The following is a 6053-nucleotide window of genomic DNA, read 5'->3' on the forward strand; positions in this document are numbered from 1 at the left end:
TAATACACTTAATGACTGTATTTTCAAATTTTTGAGATTTTTTAACTATTGAAGGAGAGTTCTATGGTGATCTTCAGTTTTTCAAACGAGAATCCCCTTTTTTACTGTAAATTATTGAGTGGCTTGAAAAATTTGAAAAATATGGTAAATTGTAGTAATTTTATTATACTAACCCATCAATAACTTATAAAAAAAGGTCTAAGTATAATAAAAAAAATATACTAGAACAATATTAAATCTATCATATATTTTTGAAAACTATTTTGAAAGACTATATTATTATCCTTAGCAGAGACATTTTAATAATAAAATCAAAGTAGGTATACCAAAATATTTTCAAAAAATTATACACTAAAATATAGCATAAAGTAAAAAGAGGGGGAATATTATTTTAACAACAGAATCCTGTATCGACGCAGGACATTTCCTTAAGCAGTAAGAAAAATCCCTAGATTTTTAATTTATGTACATGTTGATTAAAATTTGAATAAATTTACTATAAAACTATAAAAGGTAAAATGGGGGCAAGGTTGCTTGGATGTTTATAATGTTTAGGTAAGTAAGCAAGTGACTATAATATATCACGTGTGCAGATTAAGTCAAGTACTTATAAGCATATTACATAATAACTTGATTATCGTCACACAATCGAACAGTGGAGGGTGCTGCAAAGAAGAGAAACAATATAAAACGGTTTACATGGGAAACGAAAAATCTGATAAGTAATCGGGAGTTTTACGTAAGTGCGTATAGTATAAATAATAATAATAATAATAATTATATGTTTTACGTGTTTGTCGTCGTCCGTCGTCGACCGTATAATAACATAATAATATTATATGCTATATTCCCGATAAATCATTCGACTTTTGGGCGGAAAAAACCACCACCGTACTAGACTGTAATATTATTATAATATATTTAGACGAGTCGCGCGAAGAAGCAGAAGCGGTGAAATTTTAATTTTTTTTACTCTCTCCTCGGAAACTTACTCGGTAATTTATGCACTGTGTGAACGAAAAAAATAAGTGCGGTCGAGAGGTGTTGATACGCGCGCGGCCCATTAATTTGATTTACTGTTCGGCGGCGGCGATCCTCGTGCTGTATAATATATAATATAATATGAATTCGTGTGCTGCTGCTGCTAATGAAAGCCACAAGAGCCACCGACTGCATAAATTATTATTATACTCCTCGACGACGAAAGCTCCGGCGGCGGTCCGCGCTGATTAATTACTCCGCGGCTAAGTCCGCCGCTAATCGGCTACGACGACATAATAATAATAACAACGCAGAAATGTCGTCGGCGGCCGTTATCGTGGCGGAGCTTCGGTGTGTTTTTCGAGTGGCAAAACAACGGGTGGGCTTACCCACCGCGGGTAACAGGAGGCACCTACGCCGCCCGCCGGTATAAGGTTTTTTTTTTCCGTTTTCCTGAAACATAAATCACCACCGAGTCGTATACTTAATAGTTTTTATTCCGACGATAATATCGCATCGCGACTCACGAGCTCTTAACGAGCGGTTAAAACAGATTAAAAAACCGTTTTGTGACGTTTGCAGCGCGTACAAACGGCGGCGCATAATATATTATTGTATTATATAATATAGGTCCAGATTCGCGTATTCGTCCGAGTCCCCAAAAAAATCTGAACAATTTCGGATAAGACTGGTTTTTTTGTAGTTAAGAAAAAAAGAGCCGTTATAAAACTTTTCATTCGGAAAAAAACTGATGATTTTATACATTTTTTTGTGATAAATGCATATTTTTGTGAAGCCATTTTATATGACCTGGATACAGAGTCCGGACTAACTTTAAACTGCTTCAGAACTAAAGTCGAGAGCGTTGAGTTCTGATTAATATTCATATTTATATGTTTAAAATAATGTTTTACTATAATTGAACGGTAGAAACACAATTGTTTTAATTATAATAATATCTTCGCTAACGGATCTGGCTGCAACTCCAAGGAGTTATATACACCTGTATAAAATGATAGTAATAATAGTAATATGTCCACAGCCCGTGCGTATCGTATACTATCGTTAGTCACCGTGTGTATTAGTACGGACTACAGAAACTCGTACGCACGACCAGGAAAATATTATGTTTCCGGTCCACCATCAGCTTGATTTTCTTTAAATTTTGATTTATTGAAATCGAAGATGAAGTTAAATACTGATCATAATAGTTGTTGGAGTACCTATATTTTACTATAGCTAAACAGTATATAGGTACAGATAAATACCATTATTTTTATTATTATACCTTCGCTGAACTAGCTCAGGAGTTACAACCACACGACTGTATTATAATGGCGATGATAATAATAATAGTAATATACTGTCCGTTGCGTATTGTGTACTTTTCGCGTGTACATTGTGGTACGGACGAGCTCGTACACACGACGAGGAAATGTTTCCGGTCGGATCGTCCGCTGCGGCCGCGGGGCCTGATGGCGTGCAACTGAAGGCTGCAGCCCCCGAGCTCGAGGCCCGTTTAACACCCGACTAAACAATATTAATTATCGGAAAACGAGTGCATTGGCGGCGAAGAAGATTCGTCGGCCTCTGCGTACATATAGTGTCCCGCAGCGTCTATTATACGACACAAGAGGCATTTCTGTTTTGCCGCGATCGCTATACACACGACGACGGCGTCTTCCGCACCGATTAATGGGCGGAGTTTGTCTCGTTTGTGCACCATAAATCCCCCACGGTAAACAATTCGGTTGGTCGTTTGTGCATCGCACGTTTTAAAGGTACAACAGCTGCTGACACTGCAGGTAGTATAATGTACGGTGACACGACTGGATTTCATAATACGCGATTATAAGGTACATCTCAGATTCAAAAATAATTATAGGTTTAAAAATGATTGTATATTGTAAATATAGTTTCAACTGTTGACAGTCGAACAATTTTGCAATATTTGAATGAGTGTAAACAATTACCAATTTACGAACCCAAACTTAGAATATGTAGGTATAGCTGGTTACATTTTATTTTACTAACTTTTCAAATTGTTTTTTTTCGATTATAGCGCAATACTATAACAATAACGACCTATACAATTTGTGTTCGTTACAATTTTAGAGATGCGCAAACGTTCGCGTGTACGAAGTTGGTCCTCCGATTAAATTCTAATTACTTCATATATAAATAAACGTTTAGTATTATTGAAATATCCTCGAATCTTTACCATATATATTACACTGAAATAGCATTTGTAAGACTTGATGTGACGAATTTTTCTGTTCTCCTTGAGATTCTACTGCACTTGACGAGAGTTTTCAGGTACCATATTATATTATATCCTATATCGAGGGTTCGGTAAATTACGTTTTGGCCGTAACTGGACACCTTCCCCAGTCGACGTGGTGGGACGTCGGATGTTAAAAACTCGATTTACGCGCTATAATATAAAATAATATTTTATTATTCATAGCTATACCTACCTATATGTTGCCCAAATGTTTTATTGGGCGGGCCTTCTCCGCGGGAAACCATCGCCGGACGATCGGTATAGTACACACGACGACGACACGCGTCTAAACATACATAATATAATATTATATTACTTATGTCTCGTAAATAAAACAACGCAATCAGCGTAAAAAAAAAAATAATGTGTTTATAAAAATAAGCGTTTTGGGCTTGTTATGACCGCAGCGCTGTCGCATAAATAAATGTCACACTCGCTCGTGGTACTATTAGATTAATATTTTACATATTTTTCCTTACTTACTTACTTGTAGTTATGTTTATACGTAGGTACACCACTCGCAAAAATGATTAAAACAATAATGATGTGATACGTCGGCTGCGAGTTGATTGTAAATGTTTAAGGGGTTGCGTCCAATTACCGCATACTTAAGATTTCTAAAAAGGTCGTTGGACAAAAACCACACACTTTATCAGCACATTGTATGTCAAAATACTACACACTGTTTTCAATCTACACACCAGATGACGTATTCCAAACGTCGAAAACTTTTACTAAGTTTACCGAAATGAATCGCATGAGCTCCAAATTTTGTTTTAAATATTATGGTATAATATCATTGCCACCCAAAATGAAAAACTACTATTATGTTTACAAATAAGCGGATCGCGGATGAAATGGTTTTTGTAGCTCGCAGTAGCGGATTTAAGCAAAATATCCGGTTGGAAATATTTTAATTTTAAAATGTTCGAATAATTAAAAATTTTTTATTTTTTTTGCTGTTTCAGTGACGTCACATTGTTATATCTACCACTGGCTGTAAGATATTAAAAAATGTAGAATTCTAACGCAATTATATTGCGATCAGTACTTCGAACTGCTAATAATTATGCTAACATACCTAGCTTACGTCAATTTCTTAAATGTTATTTTTTTTTTTGTTTAATTGAATAAAATATATATAAATAATAAATAACATATTTTATATTTATATACTTACATTTTCAAATGATTATACGATTTTCGTTTTCCGGATACATATCTCATAAAAAAAAAAATGTGCGGTTTTTGGAATTAGGGTGTTCTTTGGGTTATACCTGTCCTAATCAGTTTGTACCTGATAATCGTTATAAACGCTGTACTTCAGTCACACGAATTTCGAAACCGGAATATGCAACAACTCAATATTCCACGGGCACTGCAATCCGTTTGGACTTCGGTTATTTTAGTTCATATATTATATAGTTGTTAGGTAGCTTAGTAATAAATTATGTTTCGTTATTCATGCACTCGTATGTCGTAGGTATATCACCGTTGTGAGTAACGCAACAATGAGAGCGCGTATATAGATTTTACGTGATTATTTTATCATAAAGAACAAAAAAAAATTATATCATTATTATATTATGTTGACGAGCGTTCGTGCGTCGTATCAAGTCTCTCCCCTATTTACAACGCCCGATAGATCCCGTTTCATTCCGATAGTAATATCGTATAATAATAATAATATATTGTAGTAATAATATAATAGTTTCAAATACCATTGTTGTACCTATAGGTATATACGCGTATGATAATAACGATAATCGTATACGACTTTTGTTGCTGGCTGCAGTTGGCTGTATCCAATATTTTCATTGGAACGATTCAAAGGCGCATTCAGAGATCGTCAACGATCGTATTACACCTCGATCTCGGCCGAGTTGGGGTGCAGCACACGATATATTATTATGGCGATGTACACAGAACAGAATATAATTTATACCGTCGAGTCGCGCAGGTTCTTGTGAAACGGTAACGGTATAATATAATATAATATATGAAATACCATAACAATAATATTATTGTACACATGTGGGTGAGACAGAAAATAATTCGACGTGCGTGTATATATACCAACCTATACGTACCTATATATAATATATTTTATACTCATCAATCGGATCGTGTCCATATACATCTTACGTCACACGTACAAAATAATAAATCGTATTATTTGTTTTATTATCACGGTGGAGGTGCCCCCCGGACGGGCCTTGAAATACTATCACGTCACCATATAATACGAGAGTCTATATTATAGGTATTTTTCAGTCGACTGCTGCAGACGGCGGACGCTTTTCGAGAGGTCGAGTCGCTGCAGCCGGACTACAAAACATATCATGCAATATAAACACAATAATATGGGGATGATTCTGCGCTAAAGGACGGGGTAGGTAACCTGCCGCCCCTCCGCCCCGTACAGATCAATTACATACTTTTCCGTTGGGTTTTCTCCAAAACGCGCGCGTATTGCCATTATAAATAAACTCGGAGGGCGAGTGGGGGGGGGGGGAACTTTCCTACTCGGCCCCCGGCCGCGCCGGCGGTATAAAATTACACGGACCACCCGAGTAACACAATATCCTTTGGGTCTCTTGACAGGCATCTGAAATCGGAGGATTTTCGCCACCCGGCGTACTCGTAGTGCGTGGCGCACACTGCAGGTTCCTCGTTAAGCTCTTGACCCGGGATTTCGTCGAGGATTTCTAGACGACATTATACCGGGCGCGCGTGGGTGAGTGGGTGAGATGGGGGTGGCCGCGCGGTGCGTCGAGGAGGAAGAAAA

The sequence above is a fragment of the Metopolophium dirhodum genome, chromosome 9 (genome assembly GCF_019925205.1).
Source record: "Metopolophium dirhodum isolate CAU chromosome 9, ASM1992520v1, whole genome shotgun sequence".
In the NCBI taxonomy this organism is placed as follows: domain Eukaryota; kingdom Metazoa; phylum Arthropoda; class Insecta; order Hemiptera; family Aphididae; genus Metopolophium; species Metopolophium dirhodum.